Raw genomic sequence first — 12,774 nt, 5'->3', positions numbered from 1 at the left:
TTGCATTTATAATTTGAATTTTAAGTGTTTTAAGGCGAAAAATGATTTGCATATTGGATGTGTTTATAGATATAAGTCAACATCATCAGAGTAAAAAGAAATACAATTCTAAATATATATATATATATATATATATATATATATATATATATATATATATATATATATATATATATATATATATATATGCAGAAATAATACATTATTAATAAAACATAAATTAATGTCAAAATAAATACCGTTTGAGATGAAACATGATATATATGTATTTCCACATGTATTGATTTATTTATACTTCGCTCGGAGCTCATTTAAATCCTCACTTGCTTTGCGACACTTTTCACTGGAACACGGCAGACGGAGGATCCGGGGGAGTTGTAGTTTTGAAAGAAAGAAAGAAAGTTTCTGACTCTCGAAGAACAAACTGGTCTCCACCAGTTCGTCCGTCGACCAGAGGAAGGAAGCGTCGCTTTCTGCGACACCGACCACATCGTCTGTCCACCGGATGTCGATAGAAACATCGCTGGAGTGGCTCATGAGCTAGCCAGTTAGCATGTAGCTTGTGTGAAGTAAAGCGCCCGCGCCGCTTGCAGTTGCCTAGCGACCAGGGGCAGCGGAGAGAGCTAGCTAGCATCGATAGCACCAGGTTTATTAACTACGTTTGTGTTCTGCCAAACGGCGACTAGTGGAAAGTCACGTGTTGAAGTATAAACGGACAGTTGCTGTGACGTCAAGTCAGAAAACCAGTGACGCTGAAGAGAATCACGAGAAAGAAACTGGTCCGGGAAACAGGTAGGTTGGTGCTGGTGTCACACTCTATCTCCTCCCCCCTGTCTGTGCTGCTGGTTGAAGGGTGGTGACCCTGTGTCACACTCTATCTCCTCCCCCCTGTCTGTGCTGCTGGTTGAAGGGTGGTGACCCTGTGTCACACTCTATCTCCTCCCCCCTGTCTGTGCTGCTGGTTGAAGGGTGGTGACCCTGTGTCACACTCTATCTCCTCCCCCCTGTCTGTGCTGCTGGTTGAAGGGTGGTGACCCTGTGTCACACTCTTTCTCCTCCCCCCTGTCTGTGCTGCTGTTTGAAGGGTGGTGACCCTGTGTCACACTCTATCTCCTCCCCCCTGTCTGTGCTGCTGGTTGAAGGGTGGTGACCCTGTGTCACACTCTTTCTACTCCCCGTCTGTGCTGCTGTTTGAAGGGTGGTGACCCTGTGTCACACTCTATCTCCTCCCCGTCTGTGCTGCTGTTTGAAAGGTGGTGACCCTGTGTCACACTCTTTCTCCTCCCCGTCTGTGCTGCTGTTTGAAGGGTGGTGACCCTGTGTCACCCTTTTTCTCCTCCCCCCTGTCTGTGCTGCTGGTTGAAGTCTGGTGTCTCTATATTGTTCCAATCCGAACTGACATCATGAGGCAACTTAAATGATTAGTCTGCAGCCAATTTTGATAATCGATCAAAACCTTTGAACTTGTCTTGTGTTTTGAGTCCAGACGACCCTACAGAGGCCCAGTGTCAGGCGAGCGTGGTCATCAATATTTCACGGCCTCATTACATGACTTGAACAAAAAGCTGAGGAGGAGGAGCAGGTGTTCCACCTGGCTGACACCAAGCTGTGGGTCTCGGTAGGCCAAATATGCTGGCAGTCTGATATTTTTAGCACTGGTGGTTGTGGCATTACCATCCTTTACATTTTTTTTAAAATGTATATATTGGTTTATGTAGGAAAAATCTGCTGCTGACAGGCGCTGACACACAGACGCTTCCCCTCTCAAAGGGCCCGATCGCCGGATTCACAGCTGTTTGAAGCAGCTGCCGGCGCCCGGCGGTGTTCGTCAGCGTGGTCCGTGCTCATGGCTGTCATGTAGGACAAACACATCCTCCTTTTTTGCCTACTCGTCCTTTCACCTCTTTCCTCTCCTCCTTTCCCTCCTCCTTGTCCTCCTCTTGTGCACATGAGTGACCCTGTCATGTTGGCAGCTGGGTGGCAGATATCCGAGGACACACGCACACACACACACACACACACACACACACACACACACACACACACACAAACACACACACCCTCTTATCTCCCCAGCTGTAGACCAAATAGCCCTCACACTGTGCGAGACAGCTGAACGACGAGAGCAAACACAAACGACACACAAACCATCTCCCGTCATATTCATCTTCTTTATCACCTTTGCCTACTTTGTGTCATATCTGCGTCTCAGCTGTGTCGTGTTCCCGCCTCAGATTAGACGATGAAGCTTTAGATGAGATGGAGCAGATTATTATTATCATGTGTTGTAAAGCATGTACAGCAGCAGTGTTGTTTAAAATGAACCGACGTGTCCCCGTCCTGTCACCTGCAGTAACCGTCTCAATACACCAGGTGTCAGTCTCAGTCCATAGTAATTCTTACCACAACACTTAGAAATATGTGTTGATGGATCGTTTGGTGAAGATTCTCCAGAAACACTTGGGAACTTGACTCTGATTTGTAAAAGTTAAAATCTCTGTAAATTTTCTTCCTCGTTTCCTAAAGATATTTATCGCAGCATTATCAATAACAGCAGTCTGAAGAGTTCACACAGCCACAAATGTTTGGTACGACAATGCAAGTAAACTATCTTTATAACTATAAGGCACCTTTAAAACTGAATTTGGTAAGTGCTCAAAAGAAAGACAACTGTTGAAAATAATAGGGAAATAAATCATGTAGTGAACTCGTCTGTCTCCATTTTGAAGTCGCCCTATTTCTGTGACAATTGTCGTAAAAAAAAGAACCAGTCAGACAAAAAATGTCAACTTTTAGAGCTGCAAAAAAATGTATTGATTAGTAATCAACCACTTCTAACTTCTGTTTTGATAATCGGTTTCAGTAGTATTTATGATTTCAGCTTATTAAATGTGAATATTTCCTGGTTTCTTTGCTCCTCTGTGACAGTGAACTGAAGATCTTTGGCGTGTGAACAAAACAAAACATCATGTTGGTATTTAGGGAAACACGATCGGCAATTTTCATCTTTTTATGGACCAAACAACTAATCGATTCATTGTGAAAATAATTGACAGATTAATCGTTAGTTTCAGCCGTATTCATCCAATATCTTAAAGGTTTTAGTGAGAATTCACAAGCTACCACTCATGTTGCTCCAAAACAAAAGATATACAGTATATATATATATATATATACTTATATATGTAGAATTGACCTAAGTTAACGCGGAGCAGAGCACATCTTCAGCTCATTTCCCCGAGCTGAGATATCATCATGAATCAGTTGCTCCCCGAGCCGTCGTCATTGTGTGTGCAGGTTTTTGTCACTTTGAGGCGACGAGGCCTCGGGGCCTCGAGGCGTGTGAATGTTTCCAGTCCGTCCTGACGTAGCTACCGGCCACTCTGGAGTTTTCTTCCTCGCTGATCGTCTGTGATTGAAACCTGAGAAGGGACTGTTTCTGGCCGAGTGTCGGCTTGGCTCCGGGGAGGAAAGACAACCAAGCCCTCAATCAGAAAGAACATGGCCCCTCCTGCAAATAGACCGAGTCACTTCTTGGCACTGATGCAGAACTATTCAATTAAATCTCATCACACACACACCGAGCCTCACACTCTCTCTCCCTGTCGTTCTCCCCCTCGAGGTGTTTGCATAAGGAAATGGTCCATGAAATGGGTTTGATGGAATCAAACTCCGTATGAAGTTGACGGACTGATTGACGGAGCCGTGTGTCTGTTTCCTCTTGTGCGTCAGTGCCAGAGAAGATCTTTGTGAAGGATCGAGGCTCGGCTTGTTGTCGTTCCCCCGTCGTGTTGTGACTTTGAATGATTCAAGTCAAGTCAAGTCTTTTAATGTGCCCACAAGGGGGCAGCAAACCGCCACGTGTTAGCATTCTGCTAACCTCCCCCCCTCTCTGCTGTTGACAGCAACCAACACACTTTTTTGTAAACTCACTGAAGGATGACCGAACAATGTGGCAGCAACAGTTTCCTGCATCCGCAGCCAGCTGATGTGGCAGCAAACTCACACCGGAGAGGGTGGAAGGTTTTTTTTTTTTTAAATCAACGCAACTGTTGTATTTAGCACCACGAGGCCCGACCCCACCTAGTCCACTCTGCACCACCTTTCATTAACCCCCAAAACCCAAATCCATCCAACTGGACCTCGCTGCCATCGCTGGCGGTCACACGCCTCTGCACCGACATAATGGGCCGTGGCACAGTTGGGCCACGTCACCGACAACATTCCCGGTCCTTCCAAGAGGCCGGTTGCCTGCAGGTTACCAGCGACTCCGCTTATCCCTGTTTGTCTGCACTCACTTTAAAAAAAGGAAAGAATGTCGTCCCCCCCCTCCACACAACATGGCTGTGTGGGGATTAAGGCCCATTCTGAGTGGCCCCGGGTCGTGCAGCAGATGTTAGCAAGGATAGAGCTTGTTGCCGTGCCGACAGTGAGCCGGCGGGACCGGCCCGCCCAGACGACGTTAAGCCTATATGCATGTATGGAAGAGGGGGGGGGGGGAGGTGAAGGGACTGTCGCACATTAAAGAGAACGGCGGTGGGAAATTTGTTGCCGTGGTCACACACACTAATTCGACTGCACTGTCCCCAATTGTCTTCACGAGTTTCACACTGGCTGCAGCCTCATGTGTGACATCAGGGCGGGATGTCCAGACCCCTCAGTGTCTACTCAGTATCTAAATATACTTATTGATATCTTCTCCCTGCCGCTCACGATGAACTGATTCAGACGTGTAAACCGCATGAGGTACATTACGCTCTGTAAACACGTTCATTGTAATCTGTGATCTGTAATTTTTACAGCAGCAACACATGGAAGCTTTTAAATCAACAGTTGCACGTCATCTGTCGGATGTGTTGTTTCAACTGCTGAGCTCTCAAGTGTTCGTCACACAGAGCCGCTAATGAAGATGACTACTAATACCTGAATATATGGACGATCTGCGGATATCGATACAGAGCTCCTTTGTCAGTATTATTTGATGATGAAGTCTACATGAGTCTTCTTACTAAAAGAATCCTTCACATACAAACATTTGTATGAGTGTTAATTGCTTTGGCAGCTACTATGATGTTTTGAAAAACTTGAACAAATCAAATATGCATTATCAAATAGGACAAATATTTTTTTTACATGAGTTCAAATGTAACTCGAATGGCAATCAGTAGAGTGCACCCCTCTGCCAAGGTTGGTGTGAACCTGCTGACAATCCAACCAACGGTTTTACGAGGGAAAGGAAAATTAAGTCTATGGAGGAAGTTCTGTCGTATGTTACAGTATTGATTTTACTTTTGCATCCATTTGGAAAGCGTCACTATTCGGAGTGACATGGGCGTCATCATAAGAGACAATAGTAAGAAATTTGATCTATCAAAATATTCCCGTCAGACTGAGGAAGTCTAAGGGAGAAGTGCGGTGGACAAAAGCCAGAATAGGACAATTCTCAACTGTCATTTCTGGCCCGTGTTTTGCATTGTCTTTTTTTCTTACCTGCTACTGTAAACTGTAACGTTCACCTGAAAAAAGTCAACTCTGTTTGGATTGTAGGCGTACGTTCGTCTGATGTGAAAGACGAGCCCCTCGTCTTTTACATCAGACTGATATATAACTGCAGGGTGAATGTGTTTAACATGGGGCCCAGTTCAGGGCCCTGTGGAACTCCTGATGCGTCGGTGCTCCGCAGAAACACGATACAGGGTCTGACAAGACACGACTTGACCCGGCGGGACAGGCGGAGCGCCGCCATTGTTCCGAACCAACAGAAGAAATCAGCGTTGTAGAATTCCCCCACTTTGTGTGTGTGTGTGTGTGTGTGTGTGTGTGTGTGTGTGTGTGTGTGTGTGTGTGTGTGTGTGTGTGTGTGTGTGTGTGTGTGTGTGTGTGTGTGTGTGTGTGTGTGTGTGTGTGTGTGTGTGTGTGTGTGTGTGTGTGTGTGTGTGTGTGTGTGTGTGTGTGTGTGTGTGCCACACTGACTGTACCCTCTGAGGACGAGTGTTGTTGGGCAGGACCGGGCTGTTTTCACGCACGGCTGGATGTTTGGGCTGTCTGACAGATGGAGAATAGCCAGGTGTGTGTGTGTGTGTGTGTGTGTGTGTGTCCTTGTGTGTATGTATTTACTGTATTTGCACACAGTTGTCTTGTTTTCATGCTTCCGATCGGCTGATTTCAAACCTCAGCCGCAGCTCTACTCCCTTTGCACAGAAGACAAATTACTCTGGAAGAACTTTTCCCAAACGCTCAAAATCTACAGATTACAAAGGTCAAACTTTATCTAGGCTTTATTGTTTATTGTGCCAACTCTCCTTGTGGACAAAGAGTCGTCGATCGTCCCCGTTTTTTTCTTTGTTGTGTTACTATATGTGGCATTTGGTTCTGCCGGTCACCGGTGGATAAAAAGAGAGGAAACTGAACGAAAGGTCTTTCACTTTAGTCCTGAAAACAGCTAAGTTCACATGAATCATGAACTCCTGGCAGGTGTTTGTAGCTGTGAGGGGAAATCTTACAAATCTACAGCCCCCAGTGTTGAACTGCAGAATTACATTATTTTTTAACAGAAACATTTCTGTTTTAATTGGAACGACTGTACTCCACTGTACGAAGCAGCCGACTGGCTTTCCAGCTATTGATTGAAATCCAAGTACAATTTTCAAAAGCAAATCAAATAAGGACAATATCTGGCTGCAATTTGGCAAAGATGGCGTTGAAGTGACTGTGTACTGAAAAAAATTGTTCTTTAGATCATTGACAAAAATTAATAAGGACATAAGGCATAATAATGACAATTCTGATAAGTGATTTGTTATGAAAAACACTAAATATTTGCAGATTCTTTCAAATTTACACTCTCAAATGTGTTTGTTTGCTTGTTTTCAGTCACTTAACGCCACTGTCAGTCAAATGAGTTCAGGATTATTTTACTTGGATGACAGACAAATTAATTTTCATTACTGAGGCGTAGAGAATGTACGAGATGCGTCCACGTTCTCCTCTGCTTTCCCAGTTGTACGTTGGCAAAGCGCCGGACAGGAGTTTATTTCTGCTTTCTAATCTTCAGCTGGGGGCGGGGAGGTGGAGAAGGGTGAAGTGACACCGGCATCCATCTCTGAGGTCAGGGCACGGAGAACAAACCTCTTGGTCTGAGTGTCATCGACGTCCGACCACTCTGTGCCATGTCAACCTGTCAGGTGGGAGGGAGGGAGGGGGAGAGGGAGAGGGAGAGGCGCTGCCCGTCGAGAGGTGTCCAAAGTGTCACGGCCTCGTCTGGGAGGTGACGGACAGCGTGTGTGTGTGTGTGTGACGGGGACATAAGACGCCTGAGGGGTCTGGGGGACGTTCACCGTGACCTTTGGTTTTGCCAGGGCCCATCGCGCTCCGTGCATCTGAGAGCAACTTTAAAGGACCTCATCCTCCAGAGCCCTTGACAGGTGTGTGTGTGTGTGTGTGTGTGTGTGTGTGTGTGTGTGTGTGTGTGTGTGTGTGTGTGTGTGTGTGTGTGTGTGTGTGTGTGTGTGTGTGTGTGTGTGTGTGTGTGTGTGTGTGTGTGTGTGTGTGTGTGTGTGTGTGTGTGTGTGTGTGTGTGTGTACCTAAACTGCAAGTGTTGAATCACAATCAGTTTACATGAAAATGAAGATGAGACAGAGATATAGATAAATTGAATAGAATTTAAATTTGCTGTATATGCACTGATGCATAGATTTTTCTCTTTTATTTATATCTGTCTGCACACAAATTAAAATTGTGACTGTGTGTGTGTGTGTGTGTGTGTGTGTGTGTGTGTGTGTGTGTGTGTGTGTGTGTGTGTGTGTGTGTGTGTGTGTGTGTGTGTGTGTGTGTGTGTGTGTGTGTGTGTGTGTGTGTGTGTGTGTGTGTGTGTGTCAGGAGGTGAGGGACGAACAACAGGGGAACTAAACAGCTTTAAAAAGAAGAAAATCCAACAACACAAACAAAAGCGCGGTGAGCGTGACACGCGTCACCTTCCTCTGTGACGGGGGAGCGACACCGGAGAGGCAGCGAGTCCACGGGAATGTCTTTGAAGTCGGGCCCTGTGGTGGAGGTGGAGGAGGAGGTGGAGGAGGTGGAGGAGGTGGAGGTGGAGGAGGAGGTGTGTGGCCCTTTCCCGCCCCTCGGGCGTCGCTTCGGGGCAGATGCACAAGGCTTTTAGTGAAACACTTGCCAGGATTAAGGCCTGTTGGCAGAACGGGAGGGAAATACAACCAATCCCTGGATGTGGACATCTAGTGTCCTGGATTGTTACAGAGAGAAGTCGTCTCACACCCAAACGTCTCTTTCCCCGCCCGTCTCTCTCTCAGTCATTACTGCTGCTGTGTTTGTGTTTCTGCTCCAGGCGTTGGGTAAATACCTCGACTGGAGAACTTCCCTCCATTACCTCCTCTAATGACGTTTACACATCTGCTTAGAAGAGCCTCCGCTCATCCCTCTGTCTCTCTCTGCTTCACTTTGTTCAGATGATGTTTGAAGATTCACATCTCTGGATTTATTTGGAACTAATGTATTCATTATTCAATTCAAAGAAATAATATAGAAATAAATTCCCAAACTTATGAAAGGAGACAGATGTGTATGAATGAAAATCATGAGACGCACATTTGTCATAAATTACAGTAAACTGAATATCTTTGTGTCGTTACAAAAAAGGAATGTGAGAATGGAAGTCATTATGTCAATTCTCTGACATTTCATTAACAGAAGAAATAATTTAGCTCAGATTGATAATTGATCTGTTAGTTTTATCATTGGGAAAAATATCTTTTGCTGGCTTTTTTTCTGCAGACACCTGAACTTTTCATCCCCCTCACCTCCACACGCCCCCTGAGCATGAACTGTGACTGCAAGGACACACACACACACACACACACACACACACGGACACGGATACACACACACACACACACACACACACACATTCAGAGACACAGGCACACATACAGTACTCACATCATTTGACAAAGAGACTTGCCCAGCGGTCATGCCACTGCCGCTTCATTTTCCTGCTGATTGACATGTCCTGTTAAATACACATACACGCACGCACACACACACACACACACCCATGCATACAAAATTACTGTACCTGTCACCTCTTTTGAATAGTATTACCTTTACCTCATTTTGTTCTGCCTGTCCATCACCTCTATTCTTCCTCCACTGACGGCTGAATGGGCTCCCGTGGGACTCTGTTAAGTGTGTGTGTGTGTGTGTGTGTGTGTGTGTGTGTGTGTGTGTGTGTGTGTGTGTGTGTGTGTGTGTGTGTGTGTGTGTGTGTGTGTGTGTGTGTGTGTGTGTGTGTGTGTGTGTGTGTGTGTGTGTGTGTGTGTGTGTGTGTGTGTGTGTTTGGGCCTGCTGCCTGGCGCCACTTTGCCCACCCTCCATTCTCCTCGTTCAAACCCTCTGTCCTGTAATGGGACAGATGAGAAGATAAACTGTACTTACGTGTGTGTGTGTGTGTCCGTATATACACTGGTGGTCTGGCGGCTGTGGCTCAGGAGGTAGAGAGAGTTTCGTCCACTTACCAGAAGGTCGGTGGTTCGATCCCTGCTTCCCCACAGTCCTCGGACAAGACAGGCTCGGTGCACAGCTGCGCTGTATGAACGCGTGTGTGTGTGTGTGTGTGTGTGTGTGTGTGTGTGTGTGTGTGTGTTGAATGTGACTTGTACTGTATGTACAATGTGTTTTAACGTGACAGGATCTTCTCCCAACTCTCGATTCTTTTGTTTCTATCTCTCACTCTGGTCCAAGTCGTATATCTTGTCTTTTCCCGTGTTTTATTTTTGTCCACCGTTCTTCTTCTTCTGCTCTGATACGACACTGGGAGCCACAGAGACGACTCTTCTCCCCCTCAAGGTTACGCTGCAGATAAGAGCCGGTGTGAGTCTCGACTGCGTGGTTTCCATCATATGTATGTAAATGTGCGCATGTGTACATTTCCCCAGGTATCACAAGGTTAAAAGATATCGTGGGTGTACGCTCTCGGACTGCGTGCGCCTCTCCATGCATATATACGTATGTGCCGGCTGTTGCCTTGTGAGTTCACGTATCGGACGTTTTGAGAGATAGTCGTGTACGTGGCCAACGACTGACTCGAAACGCCCCAGTGTGTTTACTGAATACACAAGTATATGTGCTCATGCAGGCTGTGATTGAGACTTGGGCTGGAAACTTCCAAAAGCGCCTCCGATTGGAAAAATCCACTCTCATACGCTCACAATTATATACTGTTACCCCCTTCCTATCTCTCGCTCGGCGGATGTACTTCTCTGGTCGCTCTTTGTATGTTCTTCATGTTTGCCAAGTTTCTCCCTCCGAGAGCCAAAACAAGACCAGGCGGTGGCTGAGCAGAGCGTCTGCCAGAGATAAAGGAGGGGGGAGGAAAAGTCAGAAAATTTGAAACGCTCTCCTGCGAGAGAGAGGTGAGACAAAAAAAAGTACAAGAGAGAAAAGGGTGGGGAGGGGGGAGAGAAAATCAGAGGCTGAAATTCTCTCCTTTGACAGAGACGAGACAAAGAGTGAGGAGAGGGAGAAATGGAGAGAGAGGAAGCTCGCAGACCGGGTCAGAAAGCTTAATGCATTTCTAATAGCTGGTACCTCCAGAAAAACACGAGAGACGAGGAGGAGGAGGAGGAGGAGGAGGGGAGGAGGGGGAGGAGAGAAAGATAAAAAAAAAAAAGGAATGGGACAAGTTGGCAGAGGGATGATAAGTGAAGAGGTAAAAGGAAGAGAAACTGACAGACAAACTTATGCAGAGCCAGACAGGTGAGGTGTGTGTGTGTGTGTGTGTGTGTGATGGCCTGGTGTCAGTCACCCTGTGGCAGCTCTTTAACCCTGTAATTTACCACATCACTCTTCTCACAGTGATGGGACCACTGCGCCGGCTGACAACGCTGCCTCTGGCGTGTGTGCGTGTGTGTGTGTGTGTGCGTGTGTGTGTGTGTGTGTGCGTGTATGCGTGTGCGCGTGTGCGTGTGTGCGTGTGTGTGTGTGTGGCTGTGGAAAGATGGGAGGATTCTTGAGATGTCAAACAAAATGTCTCTGAGCCCGTCTCTCTCTCTCTCTCTCTCTCTCTCTCTCTCTCTCTCTCTCTCTCTCCTGTTGCAGTGAAGCTCCGCCCCCGGGGGGAGGTCATCGCCAAATTCAAACGCAGTGGTTTTTGAGGGACGACCCCCAACAATGTAAGTATCCCAAAGTTACACCGGTGGTTTAAAGAGAAACCTTTGCAAGAAATCAGTTTTCCTCGGAGGCCTGAGTCCTGCAGCGCCCCTTGGGTTTCGGTTCTGACCCAGGACCCTTTTGCTACGTGTCCCCCCCCTGAAAATCACACTATCCACAATTTGTTGACTCTTTTCAACGCCCCAGTTCTCCTGATGAACACCAACATTTCCTCTACGTTCAAACCACTTATTTGTAGTTTCAGGACGAAACCTCTCAGTTCAAATCTTTTTTCAGTGAGCGGTTGATGAGCCGCTGTTTGTCCCTCCAGCCTCCAGTGCGTCTTCCTCTCACCTTGGCCAAGGACACTTCTTCAGAGGGCAAAATCAATGAGAGATTTCAGACGTCTTAAGTCCACCAACTCTATCTCTATCTCTAATTTTTTTTTCTTTCATTCTCGCCATCGTGGTGTCGGCGTATCTCCCAGGACAACCTGTTTGGTTCCACCCAGTGAAATCAAAGACACACACTGTGCGACCACATAGAAAAGGTTTTTCAGAGGTCAGTACAAAAAGAAAACACATTACTGAAAATGTCCGTGTGTAATAAATCAGCATGACACATGTTAGGTTAAGAGATGCAGGTTTAGTTTTGATATGGAAGAAGAAACTATAAGTTTTTTGGTCTTTTGGTGCTGATCTGGATCATTTTTTTATGGATTTTTTTAACGCTGGGAGACGAGAACATTTGTGATTAGGAAATGCTGCAGACTCAAAGTACAACACTGAAACAGCAGATATAGAGAGAGCTGCAGCCTGCTGTTATCGTCCTACACTGTATCTACGGTAGAAAGGTCAGGACACGTCCGTCCTCCATCAGGGACGGGATGCAGTGAAAAGGCATTTCAGAAAAAAGGCCAGCAGTCCAGTGCTGTACAGTCACCTGGATTCACACATATGGAGAACTTGTTCTGCAGGGGCACAGGTAACCCACGGCAACCTCCACCACAAGCATTTCAGGCCCTAAAAGAAAAAGTGAGGATGGAGGTACATCCTCACTTTTTGTGACCACATTATCACATTGCACATATTTTTATGTATTTTTATAAAAAATCTTATTGTATAGTTTTTTAGTTTCTAATCCTCTGGATCTACAGTAGATTGTTCATCACCTGTTACAGTCGCCGAGGCCTGTCTCTGATAAAGTGTTCATGTAAATCAGTCCTTCAGGTTTTTGAGTTATTCTTCTCACAGACGATTATGTGATTGTTTGACAAACAGACAAACAATCACATAACGGGTTATTATTCATTCAGATGTTCAGCACTGAGTTATAAACTCAAGACTGAACTCACACTTCAGTTACTTTGTCTGTAGACGCGAAGCTCTTTGACACACACATACTGTTTTCCAACACACACTCACCCAGTTACTGTCAGACTTCCTGTTCCCCCCCCTCCTCTGCCCGTGACCCCTGCAGCTCTGCAGAACAAGGTCTCGACTTTCAGGTCTGCCAGAGCAGCAATAACTAAATGAAAGCTTTGCTGGAATGAGACTTTTCCATCCAAAAGGGGTTGACTCCATCTTTAAAAAAGAAGCTGGTTAGGAGCG

General features: G+C 46.1%; 1 protein-coding gene across 9 annotated transcripts in view; it reads left to right on the top strand.

The window, feature by feature from the left end:
* The first annotated feature begins 321 nt into the window (after positions 1–321).
* The window catches only part of LOC118283267 (WD repeat containing planar cell polarity effector), a 61,537-nt gene continuing 49,084 nt past the window's right edge, over positions 322–12,774 (top strand). For 7 of the 9 annotated variants that reach the window (XR_007031588.1, XR_007031587.1, XR_007031585.1 and 4 more), the window contains exons 1-3: positions 322–792; positions 11,114–11,187; positions 11,652–11,725. The gene's annotated coding sequence lies outside the window, so the exon portion shown is untranslated. The remainder of the gene's footprint in view (positions 793–11,113; positions 11,188–11,651; positions 11,726–12,774) is intronic. The other 2 variants (XR_007031589.1, XR_007031586.1) reach the window with 1 other exon arrangement.

This window comes from Scophthalmus maximus, chromosome 10 (assembly GCF_022379125.1).
Source record: "Scophthalmus maximus strain ysfricsl-2021 chromosome 10, ASM2237912v1, whole genome shotgun sequence".
In the NCBI taxonomy this organism is placed as follows: domain Eukaryota; kingdom Metazoa; phylum Chordata; class Actinopteri; order Pleuronectiformes; family Scophthalmidae; genus Scophthalmus; species Scophthalmus maximus.
Note: the sequence above shows the minus strand (reverse complement) of the source record. Positions and strands in the feature narration are given on the sequence as shown.